The sequence below is a fragment of the Pseudopipra pipra genome, chromosome W (assembly GCF_036250125.1).
Source record: "Pseudopipra pipra isolate bDixPip1 chromosome W, bDixPip1.hap1, whole genome shotgun sequence".
Lineage (NCBI taxonomy): Eukaryota > Metazoa > Chordata > Aves > Passeriformes > Pipridae > Pseudopipra > Pseudopipra pipra.
In genome coordinates, this window is record NC_087580.1 from 12,370,114 (window position 1) to 12,396,228 (window position 26,115).

The window sequence follows — 26,115 nt, forward strand, 5'->3', positions numbered from 1 at the left end:
TTCTCTGCCAGGGCAGCATCTTGGCCCTTCCCACCCCATTATGGATTTTCCATTCCTGTGGCAAGGACTTGTCCCCACCTGATATCCGAATGGGAAATGCAACTCCTGGGGGTGGCTTTCATGGTTCCACCACAGGCTGGCACAGATTCTGATCCAGCTTTGAGAAATTGTGTGGTCTACGTGTTCTGGATAAAGCTGTCCCACCTTTGCACGTTATGACCCAAGAGAGTTTCGGTGGCCAGTTCGTCTATCAAAAGCACTCAGTACTAAAATGTACCAAGTTGCACCTGTGGACAAATCTGCAGGAGCTCAATGCCCCGCGTACCCACACAGGCTTTTCTGTCTCGAATCCTGCTCATTGCGTGCCTGAGACTGGATTTATTTCAGCAGCTAAATGGTTCACTGGAGGACTAATTGGCTCTGAGAGCTCCAGTCCTTTGTGACAGATTATTAACCCTTCCCCCTTCATTATAAAAACATGAACTGTAGAGAAACCAAATACCACAGGGCCCCTGCACCGAGCCCGTCAGTGCTCCCGGCTCGGTGTTCAGCACAGAAAGTCCCTTTTATAGTTGGGAAGCGGAGGGAGAAAATTCTGAAAGCGCGAGAACGCGGCGATAGCTGGGATGAACTGGGAGCCCTTAGGAAAGGACTGGGAGGTACTGGGATAAACTGGGAGCCCCGAGGAAGGAACCGGGGCTCTCCGCCATTTGCGTAGCGCTGAGGGCAGGGCGCTTACGCCATTTGCGTATCCTAACGCAGTTTACGTAGCGCCCCTCTCCTGCCGTTACCGGCGCCCTCTTACGCCGTTTGCGTAGGGCTGAGGGCAACGGCGTTAGGAGGGGACTGGGATGGACTGGGAACCCTTAGGGAGGGACTGGGACAAAGTGGGAGCCCTTTGGAGAGGACTGGGATGAAGTGGGAAAGGTCCGCGAGCCCTTAGGAAGCCACCATGGCCCTCCCGTCATTTGCGTAGCGCTGAGGGCAGGGCTCTTGCGCCTTTTGCGTATCTTTACGCAACTGACGTAACTCCCCCATTGCCATTACTGGCGCCCTCCTTACGCTGTTTGCGTAGCGCCGCAGGATTGGTGGCCCCCTTACGCAATTTGCGTAGCGCCGCTCCATTGCTGGGGGTGTCCAAAAGCTCCTCCAAAAGTCAGTTTATGGCTTTGCAGAGGGCTCTCGGGAGTCACTGAGAGGCTGAATGTAAAGAGAAAAATGAAAGCTTTAGGGGAAAAAAAAAGATAACAATTGCATGTCTGTGTTCCCGAGAAGCCGTGGGTGTTTTTAGGCAGCTGCCTGCAGAGGCCATCGCCGTTTCGTGAGGCGGCATTAATGCAGCAGGAGGAGACTTGTTGTGCTGTTCGGATTTTAAGGTTTTTCTCCTTGGTTTGAAGCTTCTTCATTCTTCCTTCACTCTCTTTCAGAGCAAAGGTTTTAATTTTTAAACTTAAGAGGAAAAAATATTAACAACAAGTGAGGAAAACTAGGGGGGAAAGTTCTTCTGAAAGGATTACAATGTGCAAGCAGAATCAGTTCTCTCTCCAGGAAAGAAAAAAATATTAGAGGTGTAAATTGGCTCCAAAAATGCCCCCAAGGGCATAGGGAGGATAATCAGGATGACAGCGTGGCTGAGCAAGTGTGTTCTGCTCTATACCATTAATTTTGTGATGTTTAATACTTCAGCAGGTCCAGGACTTCCAGGACTGTCCTGGTGGCTGTGATCACAAAGGATTCATCAGAGCCACTTGAACAAGAAAAGCCTTTCTAAACAAGGGCATTTCTGAGGCTCTTGCTGGTTTTTTTGCCTTCCAGCTGACCATCTTTGACTTCAGGGAGGTTGGTCTCAGGCTCAGGAAGAAGCCGGACAGCCCTCAGGAGACAAAGCTGCCCAAGACTGTCCGGCCCCCAGGCACGAGTGAGAACTCCAGTTCCAAGGTAGCCTTTTCCTGCCCTTTTCCTTGCTGTTAGATGTGACACTTGAAGAGGCTGCGTGCCTTGCCTCCAGCTCATTGAAACCCCTCAGTGTCTGGGTCCTGTTGTCGTTGCAAACTGCTGGTGGTGGTGGAGTTCCTTCTGCTGGGGCAAAGGCAAAACGTGTTCTCCTAGTGAGATGCTGGAGTCCTGATCTGTGCTAAGCCAACACAAATAATTTCTGCTGAAGCTGGTGGGGTTTGCTGGAGTTTAGCTACCATGGCGAAGGCACAATAGCGGGGGAAGGCTGGAGCAGGACACAAGGGCACGAGCTTGCCATTTTCCATTGTCCCACTGAAAGAGCCACCTCTTGCTTTGGTGTTGTCACTGGCAAATGCTGTGGGTCATAGGATTCCCTGCACAGTGGCAGTGCTGGCCTTTGAAGGCTGAGGGCCTGAGGGAATTACTCCCAGTCTAACACAACTCCAGCACTGCTGAGAAAAGAGCTGAACCTTATCCTCATGCAGCACTCACCTTATTTGTCCTATCCCTATCTACTGTGGTACTTTCTTTTTGCCCTTAACCTTCTCTGGTGCTGTTCTCTTCTTACTGGTGTCTAAGCTCTAGAGTCTGGAGTTGTGTGGGCCTCAGTCTCCCTGCCTCAGAGTAAAGGTCACCCAAAAATTGTTTCCTGTGGAGTCTGATGTAAATTCTTGAGTTTCACTTACTGCTTGAGTGCTCAGTGAGTGCCCAGAGCTCTGGGACCCCATTAGCACAGGGCTGTGCTGGAGGTAAGCGCTGCCTGGCATTTTGGAGAAGGAAAGCTGGAGAAACTCCTGCCAAAAGAGCTGCTCAGCTTGAGCCTGCTTGGTGTGGTCCAGCAGCTTTTGATCAGCTCAGAGCAGAGGTGGGTGAGCTACTGTTCCCCCAGTGGCAGCTGGGCAGACCTAGTCACCAAGAGCCTGTCCTTCACCGGGGATCAAGAGAGGAGAGTCATTCACGAGCCTTCCTCCCCGCAGCTGAACCTCTCCCTGCTCTCTCTCACCTCTCCAGTTCTCATCCCCTGACTGGAACAAGACCTTGCTTGAGCCTGTCCCATCCGAGCTGGTGTTTCAGAACTATGTCCTTGGCAAGGTCTGTGAAACGGCCCTGCTTCTGAGGAATAGAGACAAGGTAAGTGCTGGGATGTGGCGCTTTAACACTGTGCTAGAAGAAGAGGAGAGTGGTGTAACCCCCATGGTTTACAGCAGAGCAAGTATCAGCTGTGGCCCATCCAGATTCACCACCTTGGATTTGCAAGATGGTGGGAATTTTCCCGTGCTGAGGATTCTCCCCGAATTTTGGCCGTGCCTTGTTGGTATCTGACATCCAGAGCAATGGGCTCTTGAGGGTTTCCACCTTCACTTGAACCAAGTGTGATTGTTTTGCAATTGCCCACGAAAGCTGAGAAGGAAGAAGTTGAAAAATGTCAGCAATTGTGTTGCCCTGTAAAGAGGAAAACTGAGACCTTTTGAATTTCAGTCAAGGAAACAGTTTCTCAAATGACTCTTGTGCCAAGAGCAAGCTGGTGGGAATAGACAGCAGGGAGTTCAAATCACCTGGTTTAGAGGTTGTGAGATGGGATTTGGTGCTCAGGGGTTGATGCCTGTGTGCTAGCAAATGCCTGTTTGCTGTCCCTGTGCCTGTGTTCCCCTGAGGGCAGAAACTGGCAGCAGGGTGGCTGCAGGAATGCCCAGCAGTCTGGCTTGCCTGCACTGGCAGCTGCCTGGCCACAGTCACCAGGCAGCAAGAGCCCCTGGAGAGCTGAGACTGGCTTTTAATAATGAAACCACACTGTCAGTCGGTGCTGCTCATGTTTCTCCAGGCAGAAAATAACCTTTCAAGCCCAGAGTTGACAGGCCCAGCCTGCAGGGCCCTCTGGCTTTCCCTCACTCTGGCAAGCTGACTGCTCCCATCTTCTGCACCAGCCTTTCCTGGCAGTGTCTTGTGCTTCTCCCTTGCTTCTTTACAGCCCATTTCAATTCTCTTTGCCATCTCATTGTGTCGGGGCTTGTCTCTTTGTCTTGCTGTGTTCCTCCTTTTCTCTTCAGTTTCCCAGGAAGGCCAAGGGTCTGGTCTCCTCTGCTGGTGTGCCCATGGGACTGTCTCCCCACAGCTGGACTTCCCCACTCCACCTCAGTCTGTTAGAAGGGAATTTCTTCCTTCCCCCAGGCCAATGTGCTGGTTTGCCTTCAGGTAGCACATTCTCCCTCTGGAACAGGGCTGCGTGGCTGTGTGCAGGCAGAAGCAGGCAGATTCTCTGGGCTTGTTGAAATGAGGATGACTTGGTTCAGGTGTTCTATCTCCATACTGCTGGTGCCTGACCTTCCTTCCCAGCAGGCACTGCCCTACTGCCTCTGGCCGAGCTGCTTTGCCCAGGCAGAGGGATCCAAGTTCACCCTTGTGTAGCCTGTGCTTGTACCTCCAGAGCTAAAAGTCTTTTGGGAAAATGGTCAAGGAAGGCTGTCACCAGGGCACACCCAGGCCTCCTCCTGTTTCCATTAGTGGCAAAATCACCATTTTGTGTCTTTCCTGCAGGTTACTCAGCTGGTGAAGGTCACCATGGACAGCTCACCTTATTTCAAGTTGCTCGGCCTCAATGGTGTGTGCCATCAGATCCCACCGGGCTCATTTTGCACTATAAACATCCTTTTCACCCCTGAGGGGAGCAAGGTGAGTTTGGAGGAACGTTCTCTCTAAAGCCAGGGCGTTTGTTGCACACTGGTTATAGCCCAGCCCTTGCTGTGAGGTCGGCTCTGGGCTGGGGGCAGGCAGCCTGGAGCTGGTCACACCTTGGCACGGCGTGGTGCTGCCAGGCCCTGCAGCTGGGCCTAGAGGGCTGTGCTTTCCCTCCATGCCTGTTCTTGAACGTTCACGGGGGAAGAGGCAGATGGAACAGCAGGGAAATGACAGGGAGGGGTGTTGATGTTTAGCCGTCTCTAGGTTCAGTGGAAGGGATTTAAATATGGAAAATACCAGAGGAACAAAAAGATGATCCAGAAAACTTTATTCTTTCCCATTGGAATGGAGCAAAAATGATGCTTTTTCACATGCTCTGTTCTCCAGCCTTTATTAGTATGAATTAGTGGTCATTTTTGGGGTGGAAGAGGTAAATTCATGCCCACAAATGGTCATAGAAAACAGGTCTTTTTCTTCTGCCATGAGGATGGCACTCAATGCCCTCAATGCTGTGCCAGTCTCTTTTCCTGCAGGATCATTTCCACCAGCTTGTCTGCATCAGCGAAAGAGAAAAGCTCACTGTGCCAATCCGGGCCATTGGTGCCCGCCCAGTCTTGGACTTCCCTGACCAGCTGGACTTCTCGTCGTGTCCAGTCAACCACAGCACCCAGAAGACTCTGCTGGTTCAGAAGTAGTTTTATTGCCTTGAGGGGAAACTCTGTGATGCAATCATAAGTGTGGATGGAGTTGAATTCAAAGCTCACAAGCTCATCCTCTCTTGTTGCAGTACCTACTTCAGGTCAGTACTGGAAACACAAGGATTTATTTACACACCCCCAGCCCCTCCCCAGTGTGTCTGTGCCAGGGGCAGGAAAGGCCTTGGCTCTGGGGAGGCTCAGCACTAACCAAACCACCTCTGTGTTCTCAAGCCTGTGCTCAGCACAAGCCCAACCCCAGCCCCACAGCAGCCCCTGCAAAGAAAATTAACTCCACCCCGGCCCAAAGCAGCACATTCTGGCCCTTATTCCACACCAGTCCCATCATGCCCAGGCCCCACACGACTCAATACAACTTCACCACCCACCAGCCCCTTCCCATTCTTTGCTAGAACACACAGGTCTCCTTCCCTTAGTCTGTGCACCACCCCTGCAAAACGTCCATCAAATGGCCCCAAAATGTCTGTTCAATTCCTCCAGTCCAGTCCTTTGGGCTCCCCCTGTTCTGCTGGTCCCTCGGGGCAGGAGAGGGGCTGTGTGGGGGGAGTTCCTGGGCACCAAAGGCAGCTCAGGTCGGTCCCTGCTGCCCTGCAACTGCTGCTTGGGAGGCTCCTCCTGCACTGCTTGCTATTTCTGAAAGGGATTTTTGCCTGAATCTTGGTGGTTTCAGTTTTTCTGGGCTGATTCTTGCTGTTTTGGAGGTTTTTATGATGCCCGATGAGTTCTAGAGATGGACTTGGGCAGGAGGAACCCCCAAACCAACGTGCTCAGCCCTTGTTTTCCCCCCCATCAGGATTTGTCCTTCCCAAAGCTTGGGCGGATGGATGAGGAGGCTGCGAGGAAGAGGAAGATGCCTTGGGCCCCCCAGGCAGGTGAGGAGGCAGTCAGTGCCCCTTTGGGCGGGTGTTGTGCTGGCTCTGTCAGCCGAGCATGGCCCCGGCTGCAGGACAACCCCGCTGGCGCCGCCGTCCTGCCGGGGCCGGAGTTGGGGGGATGTCCTTGGCCTTCCCTGTGGGCCGGAGGCAAATCCCCTCCCTGTCCTTGCTTCCTACCCCAGGCCCCGAGCTGAGGACGGAGAGCCCGGAGGACAAATCCCCCTTGAGAGCCTGGTGGGAGAGGCTGTTTTGAAGGGCTCCCCGGCGCAGGAAGGCAGCGGGGAGGAAAAGGGCCGGAGATCCCCCCGCAGGAGGGGCTCCAAAGCCAGCCCAGGGTGCTGTGAGGAGGAAAGAGCCAGCCTGTGCCGGGAAGGCGGCCAGAGCTTGAGCCAGAGCTCTGACCTGGTGGAGCCTGAGCAGCCTCCCAGCAGGGAGAAGCCCTTCAGGTGCTTGGAGTGTGAAAAGAGCTTCAGGAAGAGCTCCCACCTGCTCTGACACCAGCACATCCACACTAGGGAATGGCCCTACCCATGTGGGGAATGCGGGAAAAGCTTCAGACAGAAGTCCCAGCTCCTCACTGACCAGCACATCCACACTGTGGAACGGCCCTACCAATGTGGGGACTGCGAAAAGAGCTTCAGGGACAGCTCCAACCTCCGCAAACAGCAGCGCATCCACACTGGGGAACGTCCCTACCAGTGTGGAGAATGTGGGAAGAGATTTCACACCAGCTCCAGTCTCCTCCTGCATTCCTGCATGAGCGGATTCACACAATGAGAGGCCCTTCTGCTGCACCGACTGCGGGAAGGGCTTCCAACAGAACTCTCCACACTGGGGAGAGGCTCTACAAGTGTGGGGAGTGTGGGAAGAGCTTCACCCAGAGCTCTAACTTGACGAGACACCAAGAGACCCACCAGTAAGTGAAGCCCTACCAGTGCCCCACCTGCAGGAAGAGCTTTGGCCGCTCCTTCCACCCCAAATGAACCCCTGATGGTTCCATCCATCTCCAAGATCTCTGATTCTTGCCTTCGAGGTGCCACATTCCCAGACATTCCCCCTCTCCAGGTTCTCCACTTTGTTGTCCTTGGGATCCCAGATGTCCCCACTGTCCAGGCTTCCCCTTCTCCGTGCGGCCCTCTCCAGGCTCTCAGGGCTCTTGCAGCTCCCCCCTCTCTCCAACCTCCCTCACTCTCCAGGGATCAAGGCATGGGGACACCAAGGCACCCTCATGGCAACCCCACTCCCGCTCTCCCCCCTCCCCTTAGCCCCCCTCTGCCAACCCTTTCCACAGCAGGAGAACAATCGCCCCCCCATCCCACAGGTGACCGGGAAGGGGGAACTCATCCCAAATATCCTGGGGGGAGCATGGGGGGTCAGGACATACTCGGGCTGCCAGCACAGATTCCCCTGCAAAGTCTGCACTGAGTCAAGCTCTGGAGAGGAGATTGTGCCCCACAGAGGGGATTGCAGAGGCTCCCTCAGGTCCCCAGCATCAATCAGCAACCAGGAATAGACACAAAAGAGAGTTTGCTGGTTGCAGCAGACCAGTCCAACGTCATGGGCATCGTCAACCTGTGCTGCGAGTTCCTCCGTTCCAGACTGTGCTCTGAGAACTGCATTGGCATCTGGAGACTCACTGACTATTACTACTGTCCTGACCTGCTCAGCCCAGGGTGCTCTGAGGAGGAAAGACTCAGCCTGTGCCAAGAAGGCGGCCAGAGTTTGAGGGGGAGCTCTGAGCTGGTGGAGCCTGAGCAGCCTCCCAGCTGGGAGAAGCCCTTCAGGTGCTTGGAGTGTAGAAAGAGCTTCAGGAAGAGCTCCCACCTGCTCCGACACCAGCACATCCACACTGGGGAATGGCCCCACTCATGTGGGGAATGCGAAAAGAGCTTCAGGGACAGCTCCCACCTCCGCAAACACCAGCGCATCCACACTGGGGAACGGCCCAACATGAGTGAGGAATGTGGGAAAAGCTTCAGCCAAAGCTCCCACCTCCGCAAACACCAGCTCATCCATACCGGGGAACGTCCCTACCAGTGTGGAGAATGTTGGAGGAGGTTTCACACCAGCTCCAATCTCCTCCTGCATGAGCGGATTCACAGCAATGAGAGGCCCTTCCGCTGCACCGACTGCAGGAAGGGCTTCAAACAGAACTCCCACCTCGTCACCCACCCGCATCCGCACTGGGGAGATGCCCTACAAGATTGGGGAGTGTGGAAAGAGCTTCACCCAGAGCTCTAACTGGACAAGACACCAAGAGACCCACCAGTAAGTGAAGCCCTACCAGCGCCCCACCTGCAGGAAGAGCTTTGGCCACTCCTTCCACCCAAATGAACCCCCTGATGGTTCCATCCATCTCTAATTAGGAATTCTTGCTTTTGTGTCCCACTCCCCTCCCACTCAGTTTGGGGTCCCACCACCCCGTTATCCCCTCTGACCCCCCTTTTCCCACCGACCGTCCCCTTCCCACCCCCCACTCACCCAAGAGCTCCTCGCCTGCAGCCAGGGGGGCTCCCAGCACCACCAGTGCCCAGAGAAGTCCCCCCAGAAAAGGGGTTGGGGGGGTCCTGGGTGGACTGTGAATGTGTTTGGGGGTCCTTGGGGAGCTCTGGGGAAGCTTTTGGGGTGTCCCAGCACCTTTTGGTGTGAGCTGGGTGCTTTATTGAGGGGCAGGTGCCCTCCCAAAGCCCCCCCAGAGCGGGTTGACACAGGGGGGACACAGCGGGGTCCCCATTCCCGATCCATCCTGGGCCTGTTCTGCCCCCCTCAAACTCGGCTCCACCTCACAGAGACCCTCCAAGCCCCTCCCCCACTGCCCCCAATAACCAGGACTGGGGAGAACTGGGAAGCTTTACTGGGATCACTGGGAGCAGCCGGGTGGAGGCAGAGTGACAGCAGGGCAGGGGGGGACACACAACCCCCCCAAAATCCTCGCAGGGACGGGGTGGGTCCAGGCTGGGCCCGAGGCTCTGGGGAGGGGCTGCGGCCGCCACCGGCTCAGGAGCTCTGTGGGGAGAGAAAAGGGGGTGACACCGGGGTGGGGGGACAGGGGGGACACCGGGATACACCGAGACCCAGACTGCATCCAGCGGGATCATATGTACTGGGATCATACTGGGATCAGACTAGGATCATACTGGCAGCAAGTGGTTCTACGCTTCAGGCAACTGGGAGCTACTAAGATCCCACTGGGAGCAATTGGGAGCAACTGGGACCATGCTGGGCACAACTGGGATCCTATTGGGAGTAACTGGGCTCACAGTGAAGGCGGCTGGGGTCATACTGGGAGTGACTGGGATCGTTCTGAGGGCAACTGGGACCATGATGGCGCAACTGGGGTATACTGGGAACAAGCAGGATCACGCTGGAGGTGACTGAATAATCGGTGTTTGAAAACATATATGTAGGGTTTATTTTAGAACAGTTTTCTTTCAAAGGTAAACAGGTATGTTGCCATTTTGGGTGTTATCATCTCTATCTCTCATCTACAGCAATATGGCATAAAGAGAACCTTTAGGGAAAATGCATAAGGGAAAGGCAGGATAAGGGTAAGGGAGAGTAAGGGAAAGCAAAGCTGAGAGTGGAAAGCTGTCTATAGTCACTGCCCACGGGGTCCAGAGATGGAACTTGGCAGTTGCAGCTCCAATGGCTGTCAGTTGAAGTGGTGGCCTTGATCCATTGGGGTGGGGGAGGGAAGCCCCCACACTCCAAGAAGTTATGAGTTATTATATCCATGGATGGTGTCCCAGCCCGTGCCACAAACCCCCAACATCTCCTGGGCCTGCGCAGAGTTCCCGTGAGGGGCCTGGGAAAAGGGTTTTTCCTGCCTTTCAAGATTGGTCGAGGGGGGAATGGGCTTTGATGGGCCATCAGAGGTCTAATGCAAAAGTCCTGCAGCTCCTCTTAGTGACACTTCTTCCTCACATCCAGTTTGAACCTTCCTGCACTTTACAAGTTTCTTTTCATTCCAGCACCCAGAAAAGCTCCATCCTGTCACATCTCCTCTAGACCCTCTCCAGTTCTTCCTCATTCCTCTAGAATAGGGAACCTCACAGACAGACAGACCAGTCCAGATGTGCTGAGGCCAAGGGGGTGACAACTCCCTTGTCTGGGTGCCCACACTCCCCCCAAGGCAGCCCCATGTGCAGTTGGCCTGAAATCAAGGGGCCGTTCTGATTCTTTGTAATGTCACGGAATCAAGTGGCACCGTGACACTGCAGGGCCTCATGAACCAAAGGAATGCAGGGACACTGTGGAATCTCATGGAACCAAGGGGCCAGAGTGACACTGAAGAGTCTCATGGCACCCCCTGTGCCTCCCCAGAACTCCATGGAATCAAGCAGAGCCGCTGCCTCCCCCCCGCCGCCGCAGGGACCGGTGTCGCCGGCTCTGCCCCGCTTGGACACCTCTGGAGTCAGCGTGTTCTTGGGCAGCACCACTGATCTCAGACCAGAGATTTGCCCAGATTTGGCTTTGCCCCCTCTTTCCTTGGTTTCTTTTTTGTTCTTTGTTCATTCAGGGGGAAAAGGGGGAAGGGAGGTACGTGTTGATCCCTGTTTTGATCTGTTTACAAAAGGGAGTTGGGGCAGGGGGGCAGAGAGGAAGCAATTTCTCTCTCTGCTGTTCTTTGAACTGTTCTGTTGCTATTGCTGGTTTTGCTGCTCTATTTCTCATCAGTGAACTGCCACGGCCTGCGGGGGAAAGGAAAATGGGACCGGGCACTGCAAATCAGGGTCTTGACACAGCTGAGGTCTCGTGAAGCAATGCCAACTTTATTAGGACAAGCAGGGACTTACAGAGGGTTGGAATAGGGGCTGGACTCAGGATAGGGGAGGAGTAAAGGATTGACAACTCAGGGGCTCTTGGGATAGGGCAACAGGGTAGAGATGGGCGGAGTCTGGGTGTCACCAGGAGAATGGGCCAATAGGAGCTACCTCTGCACTGCACCAAACAGCAGCCAATAGCAGGCAGAGGAGCGGGAAAACAGGGCAGAACAACAGGGTTTGGCGGGAAAACTGTGAGGGAAGAAGGAGACAATATGGAGGATATGATTTTTAAAACAACAAGCTGGGGTACATACAGCACTAGAACAGTACAACAACAAACTGGGGAAAACTGGGGAAAAACTGTCAGTCCAATGGTAGTCACATCCGGTAAATAAACGTCTTTTCCAGTGTATTAGTGTCCATTCCGGTGTAGATTAGTCATCTCAGGGGTTATAGATCTGTCTCCAAGCCTGGTATTTCTGCCAGTCGTTTTCTTCTTCCCCAACAGTAAACTGTTATTTTTTTCACTTATACCTCTTTGTATTTTGTCTCCTTGTACTGGTGGGGAATAAAAGGGGAGTAATTTGATTGGAGTTCCCACCTCAATAAATGTCTTTAAACCAGGACAGGTTGCTCAAGGGCTCTCTGAAATTTGGCATCATTCACAAAGGACTTGAAAACACATTTTGTCCCATTGTACAGAGAGATAATAAAGAGGTTCTCTAGTGGTGTTCAAGAGATGGTCACTGAGGGATTTCACCAGGAAGTTGCTGCCAAGAGGACTTTGTACCATGGATTTTATTTGACACTCTTCATTCAGCCAACTTCCCACCCACCACATCTTCCACTTCTTCAGTCCAGCTCTCACCAGTCTGGCCATAAGGAGACCACAGGAAACCATGTCAAGGGCCTTGATAAAGTCTGGGCACAAAACATCCCCTTCTATTCCCTCCCACAGGCATTCTGCAATCCCTGCCTTGTCCTTCCCATGCCTGGCAATGGCTGCAGGAGGACTTGCCCTATCTCCTTCCCTGCTGAGCCTGAGCAGTGTGGAACTCTGCCAACCCTCCTTGCTGCCCTGTTTGCAGACTGCTTCCATGTCTGCCTTTGCCAAGGCCCCAGGAAGCTCTGGGATGGCTCTGGCCTTTCCAAGGGTTTGGGAGAGGTCTCCCAGTGACACTGCCCAGCCTTCTCAACAGCCCTGACACCAAAACCTTTTCCATAGCCCACACTTCCAGAGGAGTGTCCAGGACACAACACAGGTTGTCCTGCTGGTTCTGGAAAATGAGAATTGATTTCTTCCTCGAGGCCAACCCCTCCAACTGGATTTGAGTGCAGCTGAAAGGTTTCCTCAGCATTTTGCCCGGTGCCTCCCTGCCCTGAAGGTTTGTGGCCATCAGGCTGGAGCTGAGGGGCTTGGGCAGGTGCCTGAGGAGGGGGTAGAACAAGGGCTGTGTCCAACTGTGCCAGGAGGGCTGTGCTGGGCAAGGATGAGGAGGCTGCAGAAAACAGTGGCACTGGGGAGGGGAGAGGAGCAGGTGGAGAGACCTTGTGCCTGCCCATGCTGGGCAGGAACTGCCCCAGGATGGCAGCTCTGAAGCACTCACAGGATGTCCCTGTGAACAGGAGGGGAAGACTGGATCTGAAAATGGAACCTGGAAAGCAGAGAGCAGCAGTGTCATGGTGACACTGCAGGAGAGTTCCAGCCCTGGAGCAAGGTCCCAGAAGAAGTGACCCAGTCCATGCAGTGGCCTCAGAAGATCCCACAGCATCCTGGAGATGCTGGAAGGGAGCCCAGCTCTGCTTCACAAGTTCCCAGGGCCTGGCCCTGCCTGTGCTCCAAGGGCTTCAGCCCCCAGGACTGTGCTCAGAGAGCACTCAGGCCTTACAGCGAGAAAGGGGCTCAGGAGGACAGTGTGGGAGTGGCAAGAGAGCAGCTCTGCAATGACCAAGCACTGCTGCTCCCTGGCAGTGCTGCTGGGCTGGGATTATTGTCCCCATCCCGTTTGCAAATACACCCTGTCCTGTAGTGTGCTGTCCTTTGGGAACAGCTAAGAAGAAGGTTCTTGGACAAAGAAGACACTGCGGGGTCCTTTATTTTGTTTAAAGACTCAGAGAGCACGATTCACTTTTTATACATCTCTGGGTCCAATTCAATGGGTAGACACTAAATTAGAAGGCAGAAGCATAATAATATTTCATTGCACAGAAAATTATTGCAAGAAGAACCCGATGATCGCCACGAAAAACCTGAGCAGAAAGGTTGGGCCATTAGTGAGTCCCATTCTGAATGCTATGCACAAGAAAACAGGCACTTTATTGCTCCTGAAAAGCATCCAGTCATCATTTTCCTCAGGGTGTTCTTGAGCTCTTTGTTCCTCAGACTGTAGATGAAGGGGTTCAGTGCTGGAGGCACCACTGAGTACAGAACTGATAGTGCCAGATCCAGGGGTGGGGAGGAGATGGAGGGGGGCTTCAGGTAGGCAAATGGGCCAGTGCTGAGGAACAGGGAGACCACGGCCAGGTGAGGAAGGCAGGTGGAAAAGGCTTTGTGATGTCCCTGCTCAGAGGGGATCCTCAGCACAGCCCTGAAGATCTGCACATAAGAGAAAATAATGAAAACAAACCCACCAAAACAAAAACAAGCACTAACCCCAATAAGGCCCAGTTCCCTGATGTAGGAGTGTGAGCAGGAGAGTTTGAGGAACTGTGAGATTTCACAGAAGAACTGGCCCAGGGCATTGCCCTGGCACAGGGGTAGGGAAAATGTATTGGCTGTGTGCAGCAGAGAATAGAGAAAGCCAGTGGCCCAGGCAGCTGCTGCCATGTGGGCACAAGCTCTGCTGCCCAGGAGGGTCCCGTAGTGCAGGGTTTTGCAGATGGGAACATAGCGGTCGTAGCACATGATGGTGAGGAGGGAAAACTCTGCTGAGATGAAAAAGGCAAAGAGAAACAGCTGTGCAGCACATCCTGCATAGGAGATGGTTGTGGTGTTATGGAGGGAATTGTGCATGGCTTTGGGGACAGTGGTGCAGGTGCAGCCCAGGTCTGTGAGGGAGAGGTGGAGCAGGAAGGAGCCCATGGGGTGTGCAGGTGGTGGTCACAGGCTACAGCGCTGAGGAGGAGGCCCTTGGCCAGGAGGGCAGCCAGGGAGATGCCCAGGAAGAGCCAGAAGTGCAGGAGCTGCAGCTCCCTCCTGTCTGCCAATGCCAGGAGGAGGAACTGGGGCATGGAGCTGCTCCATTTGCTGCTTCCCAGCACAGGGACACTGCTCAGAAACACGATAGGACAGGGAGAAGTTAAGACAGACTCCTCTAAGCAAAGCCTCTTTATTTCTCATAGAAATCCCCAGAACTGAAAGGCTTTTCCTTTCCCTTTCTCGTGGTGGCTGAGCGTGCTGTGAGGAACAGAAGCTCTGCCCATGTGCTGCCAAGGGCTCAGTTTTCCTCTGCTCCAGTGGGGACGTGGAGCTGGTCTGTGACAGCATCAAACCCTCCCAAGGGATGTCAGGCATCATCCACCCTGAATAGAAAAGTTCAGTCTCCACTCTCAAGACATGGAACAGTGTGTGCTTCAGGGGAAAGGCTTAGCATGTCCTTAAAATAATGTTGTCTGTGGTTATTATTTTCTATGGTTGCACCTGATACCTGTTCTTGTTAGGGTACAAATCCTCATTTTTATGATGCAAAATGTAATGAGACTTTAAACAAGAGAGGACAAACAGCACAGCTCTCTGTAGCTCAGTGCAGAGCCAGGAGAGCTGCAGTGTCCCTCTGTCTGTTCCCATCTGCCCTGTGCTTTTTCCCTCGTGCTGCCTGAACATAACTTCACATGCAAATTAAATTTTAGTAAACCCAAATACCTACAGTCTGATGAGTGCAGGGCAGCACTGTTTAAAAGGGCAGCTTTGTTAAATGTTCTCTGTTCCAGCCCAGCAGTGCAGCGTTGCCCAGGGGAATCTCTGGCTGTGCTGGCTCTGATGGCAACGTCAGAGCAACCCTGAGGAAGCTGGAAAAGTGACCCAGAGCTACATGTAAGGCACAGGTGTGGTGATTTCTGATACTGCCTGGTCTGTTCTCCTGTAAGAGGAACAGATTTGGAGTTTCAGTGCCTCCTCCTGAACTGTGAGATTAATTTTTAGGACCAATTTCCCAACCTGAAAACATATATTTGAAGATGGAAAGAACAGGATCCTTCACTTTCAGGTATCCCATGACTTGTTGTGCTTTCTAAAACTCCCCTGAGAAATGTTCTGTAATGACCTGGAGCTCTGAGCAGCTCTCACAATCTGCAGCCTGCTCTAAACAGGTGAAGAGCCCTTCCCTGCCCTGCCAGGTGTTGCTCCTTGCCCACAGCCCTTGTGCCCCAGCCCTGGGATCAGCTCCCCAGGTCGGCTGAGAGCTGCCCCTGGCAGGCAGCAGAGTCCCTGCCCAGCACAGCGCCCTGGGCTGCAGGACCCTGCTCTGCCCCACAGCCCTGGGCACCCCTGGCTGCACCCCCGGCTTCACAGCTCTTCCAAAGTGCCCCAAAACAGCCCTCTGCTCACCCACCCCATCAGCTGGGGCTGGGCCAGCTTTAGGAGATGCCTCCAGGAGCTGCCCCTGCACTGCCCTGCAGCCACAGACTCACCATGTGCAGCCCTGCCAAGATTCCTCCTGCAGGGAGCTCTCAGCCCTCCTGCCAGTGCTGAGCCCCTTGAAGCTCTGTCTGTGCCCTGCTGGTGTCCCTGAGCTGCCCTGGCAGTGCCCTCAGCCCTGCTGGGCTGTGCAGAGGAGCTGCTCACCAGCAGAGCTGTCTCTTTGAAGCTCTTCTTGCTTGCCAGGAGCTCCCTGTGTGCCAGGAGCCCGGCCCAGCTCAGCAGCACAGCAACAGCCCCAGGCATTTCATGACCCTCAGGGGGTTTGATGTTGTTTACATGAGACTCAGTCCCTGAGAGGAAGTTCAAACAACTTCTCAAGAAGTCAAAATGAGTTTGAAATGCTGACGTTTCTTGTAGTGTTAATGGGTCCCACTGAGGGACACGACTGTGAAAACGTCCCCAGGTTCCAATTGGAACAGAAAATTCCAGTGATGACAAGTATGGACAAGCAATGGAAAGGTGGCTCTGATGATAAGGAAACCTGGATGTGTTTTATTAGTCCAAAGGACCAAGCCCTGAGCCCCAGCCCCTATGAAGGCACATCCTGTCCCTGCCTCATTCCTCAGGGCTGTTCCTGGGGCACTGGATGTGGGATGTGCAATGCCAAGGGCAGGCCCATGGGGTGGCACCTGCCAGGCTGCTGAGCAGGGACAAGGAGGCCATGAGGCCCCAGGGCTGCAAGGGGCACTCCCCTCCTCCTGGCATCAGGGACACAGACAGCAGCCATGGCCAAAGGCCTGCAGAAGGTGGCTCTGTCAGGGCCTTTCAGCTTCTCCCCCTCCCTGTCTCCTCTCCAGCCCAGGCTGTCCTACGGTGTCCATGCCCTGCCCCTTTCCCTGCAGGCTGTCGTCATCCCCCCGGCTGCCCCACCTGGCTGGCACCTTTCTGCACTGACATCTCTGCGTCCTCCCTGGCTCTTCCTGCACACACAAAGCCTTGGGCTCATCCACACTCCTCCTGGGGGATGTGTTGCATCACACCATTGCCCTCAGAGTGAAATTCCTTTCTCTTTGTTTCCATTCTGGACCTCTCCAGCTGAACTTGGCAGTATTTCTTTATTTTTCATGCTGTTTCCTGCTATGACAAAAGGATCCTTCATCTCTGAAACCCCCCTTCAAGCCTTCTCTGGCTACTCCTGCACTGTCCTCAGTCTCCACACCATGGAGCCCACAGCTCCTTAGTCCCTACAGAGTGGTCATGGGCTTGAGGCCTCCAAATCTTTTCTTGGGAGATCCCTGGGTACTCTCCAAGGTGTTTGCAGATGAACACCTGGTGCTCATAGTCTAAGGAAAACACAGGGATATGTTTTACCAAGGCCTGTAGTGGCAGAACATGGAGCAATTGCTTTAAACTGAAAGACTGGAGTATTTTATTTATAATCAGAAGAAATATTTAACATTTAGGGTGGCAAGAACTGGAACAGGTTCCCAGAGAAGTGGATGCCCCATCTCTGTATTTGTCCAAGGTCAGGGAATGTGAGTAATCTCAATTAGTAAAAGATGTCCATGTCCAGGGACTTAGACCAGATGATTTTTTAGCTCCCTTCCAACCCAAATCATTCTGTGGTTCTTTCAGTCCCAAACTCCTTCTCCAAAGAATTGCCATATCTAGGACATGAATTGCCATGTTTTTAGAGAGACCCTTCTAAGCCACAACTAGTCAGGTCTGGTGTTCTTTGGGGGGGCAGACTCTGCCCAGAGTTCTGTGTGTGTTGGAAGCACAAAAGAGTGAAGCAAATGCAAAGCTAAACACCCAATGTAGCCTGACTTTGTCCCTAAGTGGGGGCTGAGAATTGGACCCAACATGTGCAGGGACAGATGGAGGGGTTTGTCCCCCTGGCCCTGCCCAGAAGGGACACCTTTCAGGAAGGGTTGTGGCCTTGGCTGTGCTGAGGGTTGCCCTGGGCAATGCAGCTTGGGATTGCAGTGGCACTGTCAGGGCTCTGCAGAGCTCCTGGCAGTTCCTGCATTTGTCCCCAGCAATGCCAGAGACCTGCAGGGGTTGCAGTCAATCACTTGTGCTCTTTGGGACCCCGACTGGCTCTGCTGAATGTCAGCAGGCCTGGAGTTCCCAGACTGTTCCTGCATCCAGGGTCGGGCCTGCAGTGACGTTTGTGCAGCATTCAATTGGGGCAGTGGCAGGATGGCCATGGATCCATTCCTGCACAAACACAATGGGGCTCCATCCCAGGCAGGGAGAGAATGGGCCCACAAGTTTTGGAAGGAGAAGAAGCAGGGAGTTTTGGCCCTCTGGAACCCCATGGAACCGAAGGAACCTGGGACATTGCAGAACCTCATGGAATAAAAGGGACATTGTGACCCTGCAGCACCTCATGGAACCAAAGGGAGTCTGGGACGTGGCAGGGCCTGATGGAAACAAAGGAACTTCTTGGGAACAAAGGGACCCTGGGCACTGCCAAAACTCAGGGAGACAAGGGAACCCCAGGACACTGTGGAATCTCCTGGAATCCAGGGGCCATTGGAATACACTGGGGCCTCCTGGAACCAAAGGGAACATGGGACACTGTGGAACCTCATGGAATCAAAAGGACCCCAGGACTCTGTGGAATGTCAGGGAATCAAGGGGCCAGTGTGACATCCCAGAACCTTTTGGAACCAAAGGGAACCAATGGGACACTGAGGAATCTCATGGAATCAAGGGTCCATTGTGACACTGGGGAAAATTATGGAATCAGTGGGCTGTTGTCACACTGCAGGGCCTTATGGAGCCCAAGAACGGTGGGAAACAGTGCAACCTCATGGAATCAAGGAGCCATTGTTGCACTGCAGAGCCTCAAGGAATAAGGGATCCAATCTTCACCTCAGATTTTGTCAACAAATTAAATTTAAGGAATTACAGAAGTGGGATTGGAACATTTTTGTCCCACAAGTTTCAATGATTGGCCAAATGAGAATATTTATATAAAGTGAATCATTTATTCTTACAAATGATCAGACAAAAGATCTTAATCAGAGTTATTTACTACACAGTATGAAGGTTAAAACTACTAGTAGTACAGTATAAGATAGGATAGTGCACTATATTGAAGCAATTATTGAAACAATTATATTAAAGTTAGCCAAAAGAAATAATTATTATGTAGAGATCTGATGGAACTCACCCAGACCAACGGTCATGGGGAGATTTCTTTTGCTCAGCCTTGAGGAGTGTCCTTGGAGGGCGTCCCCAGCCAAGGCAGGAATCTCCACGCATCTACCCCAAGAAGGGCTGTGTCAGAAGAACCTGCCTGGATGAAAGGGGGCTGGACTTCTCTAGTGGGAAGGGATTGACTGCTCCTCACAAATGGACAGGCCAGTTACCAGCTTCTCTGTCCCATCCAACTTCCAAAAGCAGGATGTGTGTTTGGAGTTGGGTGAACCAGGCTGGTTTGAGCATCATCCAACACCAAAACCATTCCCATGGTGCCACCAGTAACTCTCAGATCTCACAGACAGCTTGCAGGAGAGCTGGCACTGTTGGCATTGTCTGATGGCATTTTAGGCCTTATCAGGGCAGGCCCTCCTGCCACCTGGGCAGAGAGGTTAGCTGTGCAAGTCCATCCTGGAGATGCACAGGGAGCCAAGAGTTGGGCTCCTGAGTGACATCCAACAATGGACAGGGGGATGGGACTGACCAGATGAAAGTGTCTCAGGCAGAGCTGGACTGGCAACACAAGGGGGAATTATTCCTGGTTCGCTGGGCCCAGGACACCTCAGGGCCTCAGGGAAGAGGTGCAACATCCAGCTGGGCTTGTGATTCAGGGCTGCATTTAACCTTGGACACCAACTGCCAGGTTCTCCAGAACTGGGAAACATGTCCTGCCATCAAAGAGGCCAAGAGGGTAAAGCCCCTGTGGGGTGGGGGATGATGGCTGAGATAGAGATGTGGGCAGGCCTGGCAGATTGATCCCAGCACACTCCCCAAACCCACCCAGGCAAGCTCTACATGCTGACAATGGTGGACACAAGCCCTGGATGGCAGGAGACACACCCTGTGCCTCCCACCACTGCCCAGAGCACCATCCTGGGCCTGGAAAAGCAAGTCCTGGAGACATGGCCCTCCAGAAACACTGGAGTTGGACAGCAGGACTCTTTTCAAAAACGACCTTGTGCACACCTGGACCAGAGAGCTCAGCATGGAGTGGATGGGTCATATTCCCTGTCCTGCACCAGCCTCTGGGAAAGTGGAATGGTAGAGTGGACTGTTCCAAACCACCTGGAAAGCAATGGGCAGTGGGACCTTCAAACCTTGGGACGTGAATTTAGCAAAAGCCACCCAGTTAGTTAATCCTGTAAGCTCAAGAGAGAAAACTCCAGGCCAATTCAGTGTGTAAGATCAGCTCAAAAGAGCAGGTCCTTTAATCAGGCCCACAGGCCCAGGGGAACACACACGACATGTGCCCTCCCAGGCAATGGTTCTACAGTTTTAGAAGATGGTCCATCCAATGCCAGAACTCTCCACCCCCCAGTTCTGCCCAGTTCTGCCCCCGACACACCCCTTGGGGAATTGGGTTTGGGGGCTTTGGGACCCCTTCTTCCTCATCTTTCTCTTCTTCACAGCACGTACAGTCCTTGGAGCGCCTCCAAAGTTCTGGGCTTGAAGGTTGCTTTGTCTCTTGTGGGATCTTGTTGTCCAGGCCTAGGGTGTGATGGTGTTCAATAGAGGTGTTTTTCTACAATTCTACCTTGAAAAGAAGTCTAAACACGCTAAAGGAATTTAGAAAGTTTGATATCAAATGGGGTCATAGGGTTGGGTCTGTGTAAACGACTGTGCTAAAGGGTTGCATCTAATACAGCTACATTAACATCTACATTTACTGCACAACTACTTTTAAATTAAAAAAAAAAAAATATCCAGAAAGCTTTAAGGCATCACACAAACCTAGTTAGTTAACTCTACCAGTTGAACTGGCCCTGCCCAAAAAGAACCTCTCTGTACCATTGAAGGGGATAAAATCCCTGTGGTCCATGTGAGGAATATGTTAGGGAGGACAGTTTGCATTAGTCCTGCCTTAAGCAAAGGCAAACTCACCCATGGGATTGCTTCTGCTCAAGGACTTGGGTGCACTTGGTGGATGATGCAGAGGGAGGGGAAACACTCTGTGTACCTCAAGGGGATTTGATTTTTGGGTCAGAACAGTCCGTGATGTTGAATTGTAGAATATTGTTTGCTGAATGACACTCCCACTGTGTGCCAGAACTTCCATGAACAATGAGATCTTTCCTTATGTACATTTTTTTTTATTTTCTATAGTTTTGATGTTTTCTTTTTAAAAAAAGTCATGTTTTCATTCCCTCCTTCTTCAGTAGCCCCCATCTTGTGTGTCCCAGAGAATTAGTCTACCTGGGGAGTCTCATATTGCATTTGAGTGACATAAATGAACCTGCAATAAGGTTTTGTCTGAGATTCCTTTCCTGAGCAGAGCAGGACTGATCAGGAAATGAGAACAGCTTTCTGGCTGCCCCAGCTTTGGGATGGGCCCTGTGCCTGGAGCAGGAAGAGCTCTGGAGGACCACAGGGGCCGGGGCTTTTGTGCTGGTCTGGGGTGATGGGATGGCAGGGAGGGGCTGCAGAGCTCTCAGGATCTCCTGCAGAGCAGAGCAGGGCACACCGGGAGCCTCCTTTCCCTTTTGCCAAGCACGTTCCCCCCCGGCTGGGGCTGAGTCCTCTCGGAGCTCCAGCTCTGCTGTGCCCAGAGGGGCTGGGGCTGTGGTGCCACTGCCCAGAGCAGCCTGCCCTGGGCAAGGCTGTGGGGCCAGAGCCACCTGGTCTGTGCTGGGGAGAGGCCCTTGGGGGTGGAGAGAGCTCAGGGGAGGTGGGAGAGCTTGGAGGGAGCTGGGCTGGGCTGGAAAGGAGCTGGGAGAGAAAGCCCTGGGTGTGTCTGTGACACTGTGTGAGCGTGCAGGGGGAGGACTCAGCCCAGGGGGGTTGTGGTGCAGAGCCAGGGCCTGTGGAAGGGATGGAAAACATGCAAGTGCCAGCGAGAGGAGGCTGCTCTGTGCCCTTGGTGGCAGGAACAGAGCAGGAAGGTGGCCCAGGACAGTTGTCCCCCCCAGCCTCTCTCCCCAGCCATTCCCAGCAGTGGCTGCTCAGCCCAGGGTTAGGGGTGAGTTTTGCTGGGCCCCCCTCCATCCTCCTGCTGGGCTCAGGGCCTGTGCCAGGGCCATGGCCAGCCCTGCCTGGCCTCTCTGCTGGCCCAGAGCCCGGCAGAGCCTGGAGCAGGGCTGGCTGTGAGGCCCCACAGGGGACACGGCCTGTCCAGGAGCTTGGAGAGGGGCTGAACAGGAAGGCCCCGGGTGCCCAAGGCCAAGGACTGCCCTGGGCATCCCGACAGAGGGGCCCTTCCCCACCCTGAGTGCTCCTGTGCTGGGCTGGGCCTGCCCAGGGGGCTGTGGGACCAGCTGGGAGGCAGCGGGGCACAAAGGGGCCACGGAGCCGCTGCCAGGGGGGGACAGCAAGGCAGGGACAGACAAGGGATTACTGGGCATGGCCTGGGCTGTGCAGGGGGACTGTGGGAAAGGCAAAGCTCCCCTGCAGTTGGGGGCTGCAGGAAAAGTCCAGAGCCCAAAGAGCCTCAAGGGCTGTGTTGGACACCAAGGCTGCAGGAGGGAAAGGCAGGGCTGCTGTGCAATGGGGAGGGGGGTTTAATTCCAGCAGACACTGATGTGGTGCTCAGGGACTCCCTGGCTTCTCTGCCTGAGTCTTTCCTGGAAAGGTCTCTCAGACCTCTGTGCTCGGGGAAGGGCTTCAGGGAGGAGGAGAACACGTCTGGGCAGGAACCTGCTGAAATCCCCGAGGGACAAATGGCAGTGTCTGCCCCTGCAGGGGACTCAGCCTGACCATGGCACAGCTGGAGCTGCCTGGCTGGGAGCAGCCCTGTCAGAAGCTGTGGGTGGGCAGGGAGCTGGGCAGGAGGCAGCCGTGTGCCCTGGCACCAGGGGAGGCCAGGAGCACCCTGGGCTGTGGGACCAGCACATCAAGGACGGGCATTCTCCAGGTCACTGCGGCTGAGGAAAACTGAGGGAAGAGCTGGGATGTTTATAAATTGTATCGTGTTTAAATTTTGTTTGTGGGCAATGAAGAGAAACTTTCTGTGTCTCTAAGTCTCACCAGTTCCAGACCTCCCAAAGAACACAAACCTGAGGAGTTGTGGTTCCCACTCCAGTGGCACTTGGAACTCCCTCCGTACCCAGAGCACAGAGCTCCCTTGTCCCACAGAGTCCTTGGAAAGGAGGGATTAAGGACACAGGACAGGCTGTGGGGAGCAGTTGCAGGGCATGGTCAGGGCTTTGGGGTGGTTGTGACCCCAGGGCAGGACCCGGCACTTGGCCTTGTTGAACCTCCTCCAAGTGGCCTGGGCCCATGGATCCAGCCTGTCCAGATCCCTGTGCAGAGCCTTCCTGCCCTCCAGCACATCAACACTCCCCCCAGCTTGGTGCGCCCTGGGAACTGCCTGAGGCTGCACTCGATGCCCTTGTGCAGATCATTGAGAAAGAGATTGAAGTGCCCTGAGCCCAGTGCTGAGCCCTGGGAACACCCCTGGCTGGAACTCCATTGCCCACCACTCCTTGGGCCTGGCCATCCCCACAGATGTTTGCCCAGTGAAGAGATGCTGCAGAATGTGTTTGATAAAGGTCCTGTAAGCCCAGAATATTGGGATGAGTGCAGATTTAGCTCTGCACAACACAGAAATTCTTTCACTGTCTCTTTTCCTCCCTCTGTGGACTGAGGGATCTTGTGACTTCAGTGTGTGACTCCCTCTGTGCAAAGGGCAAATATGGACAGAATGCGGGGCAGGGAGTGCTGGGGGGACCTTGGGCTCTGTGCTTGACACAGAAGGTGTTTGCCATTGGTCTAAGACTATCTACTGTGCAAAGAGGACTTCATTGGAGGCAATGTGGACCTAATATACAGCAGGGGAAGGACTTCTGGGTTTTATTGAGCTGTGCCTTCCTCTGGTTTTGTTTGCTGGCAATAAATGAACATCCCTCTGTGTCTCAGGCAGCTCTTTCTCCAAGCCAAGCAGGTGGGAGTTGGTGCCAAGGAGCTGAAACCTGCAGGTCCAGCCTTGAGTGGAGGGAGCTCAGATTTGCCCAAGGCTGCTTTGAGTGCCAGGGGTTTGATGAGGGAATGGTGGGGTGGGGATAGGGATAAAGTCTGATGGATTGTCAGACATAAAAGGGTCCTGATTTTCTGATGTATTCAGACTGAATTAGGAGGTGCTTGGGATCAATATCGACTGGGGATTGCTGATATCAATGTTAAAACAGGAAAAAAGTAAACAGGACACAAAAAACCCATCTTTTTTAATGGTTTTATTAATATAAGATATTCACTTTGAATGCACTTCTGAGATCTGTCTAATTAACCACAAAAGAATTGAAGACTTAGAAGTAAATTATTCCCAGGGGCTTGTCTGGTTAAGATGCCATCTCTGAGAAGAGAGTGTGGAGGAATGAGCAGACAAGGAGACCATCCCTGGGGCTGGGGAAGCAGGAACTCAGAGTCACTGTTTCCAGGTGGCAAATGGACTGTGGGATGTTTCTGTGAGAGCCCCTAAAGGGTTTGCTGGTTTCGGGGGGAGTACAGTTAAATTTCTTCCCCTGCACAGGCCCATCCCCAAGGGTCACACCATGAGCCTGAGAGGATCATGCAAACACTTCTTGAGCTCTGCCAGCCTTGGTGCTGTGCCCGCTGCCCTGGGGAGCCTGTTCAGTGCCCAACCACCCTCTGGGGGAAGAATCCTTTTCTAAGATCCAACCTAAACCTCCCCTGACACAACTCCAGGCCATTCCCTCAGACCTATCCCTGGTCCACACAGAGCAGAGCTCAGGGCCTGCCCCTCCTCTACCCCTGCCCAGGAAGTTGGACCTGCAGTGAGGTCTCCCCTCAGTCTCCTCTTCTCCAGCTGAACACACCAAGTGCCCTCAGTGTCCTCACACGCCTTCCCCCCAGGGCCCTTCCCCATCCTCGCTGCCCTCCTTTGGACACTCTCTAATGGCTCAATCTCTCCCTTCCATTGTGCCCCCCCAGACTGCCCCAGTGGTGCAGGTGAGGCCGCCCCAGGGCAGAGCAGAGCGGGACAGTCCCCTCCCTGACCCGGCCGGTCATGCTGGGCCTGATGGCCCCAGGACAGGCTTGGCCCTCCTGGCTGCCAGGGCACTGCTGACTCAGGGCCAACTGGCCACCCACCAGCACCCCCAGGGCCCTTTCCCAGCGCTGCTTTCCAGCCTCTCCTTCCCAGTCTGTCCGTCCGTGCGGGGTTGCCCCATCCCAGGGCAGAATCCGGCACTTGCCCCTGTTGTTGGGGACGGGGTGGGGGCACAGCGGGGCCGCACATGCAGGAGCGGGGAGAGAGGGAGATCTCCCGGGGCAGTTTGTGGCCGCAGGGAGAGCTGGGGGAGTCCTTTTGGGTTTGGTCCGGGACCTGGTTTTTGGCCACCTCTTTCCCTTTTCCTGAGGGGAAGTTTTTCTCCCCACGGGACACCTTGTGGAGAACGACTGAGAGAGAGAGACCGACCCATCTCAGAGCGAGGCATTCTGCTTTCAAGACTGCCTGTGGGGAAAAAGGGACTTCTTTGCTGGCTGTGAGCAGCTGTTGAACTGCCAGGACAGTCCTGCCTTCTCTCCCCCCTCCCTGGATTGCCACAGGTTTCTCCCAGCACACCTGGGGAATTGGGACTTTGTGTTTGTTCTGAAAGTTTTTGATTGCACCATTTGTTGTTTATTTAGATTTTGTTAATAAAAAGTTGTTTCTTTTCCTTTTCCACACTTCCACCTGAAGTTTCTTAATTTCTAAGTTGTAATCTTGTTAGATAGTAAGCAAATTATTCTTTATATTATTGTTCGAATAGAGTACCATTGGCCTCTCCAGTTGCGTGTTTGAAAATGGATTCTGTTTCCAGAAGTGCAAGAAGTTCTTAGGTCACCAGGGAGTTTGCTGTAACTGCCTGTCTGTGCTGCCATGGACCCCTGAGGGAGCAGGAAAGCAGCTGAGTGCACCAGTTCTGGAGCATGGGACCCAGGAGCAGGATCCAATGGTTGCCTTTGTGCAGCATGATTAGGTGCCTCTGAGCCCAACGCTTGAGCCTGCCCAGGACTCACTGGACGGCAGCAGAGCCTTGTGGTGCCTCAGCCACTCCTCCCAGTCCCATATCATCAGCAAACGTGCTGAGGGTGCTCTCCGTCCCTTCTGCCAGGTCACTGGGCAACCGGTCGAACGAGGCTGGCCCCAGCACTGAGTGCCACGCTCACAACCCTCTGAGCTCTGCCATTCAGCCAGGTCTCAACCCCCTCAGTGTCCACTCATCTAAGCCACACTTCCTGAGCTGCCTGTGAGGGTGTTCTGGGAGGCAGGGTCAAAAGCCTTGCTGAAGTCATGGCAGACAACAGACACTGCTCTCCTCTCACTTACCCAGCTAGTCACTCCAGCACAGAAGGCTAGGAGACTGTCAGGCATGATTTTCCCTTCCTTTTATTCCACCGGC

The 26,115-nt window shown here is 53.8% G+C and overlaps 1 long non-coding RNA gene and 1 pseudogene across 1 annotated transcript in view; both read left to right on the forward strand.

The window, feature by feature from the left end:
- Window positions 1-1,742: 1,742 nt before the first annotated feature.
- The window catches only part of LOC135406163 (uncharacterized), a 396,593-nt gene continuing 372,220 nt past the window's right edge, over window positions 1,743-26,115 (forward strand). The window contains exon 1 of the long non-coding RNA XR_010426183.1: window positions 1,743-1,938. This is a non-coding gene — a long non-coding RNA (uncharacterized LOC135406163). The remainder of the gene's footprint in view (window positions 1,939-26,115) is intronic.
- LOC135406290 (gastrula zinc finger protein XlCGF49.1-like) lies at window positions 7,781-8,495 on the forward strand (annotated as a pseudogene).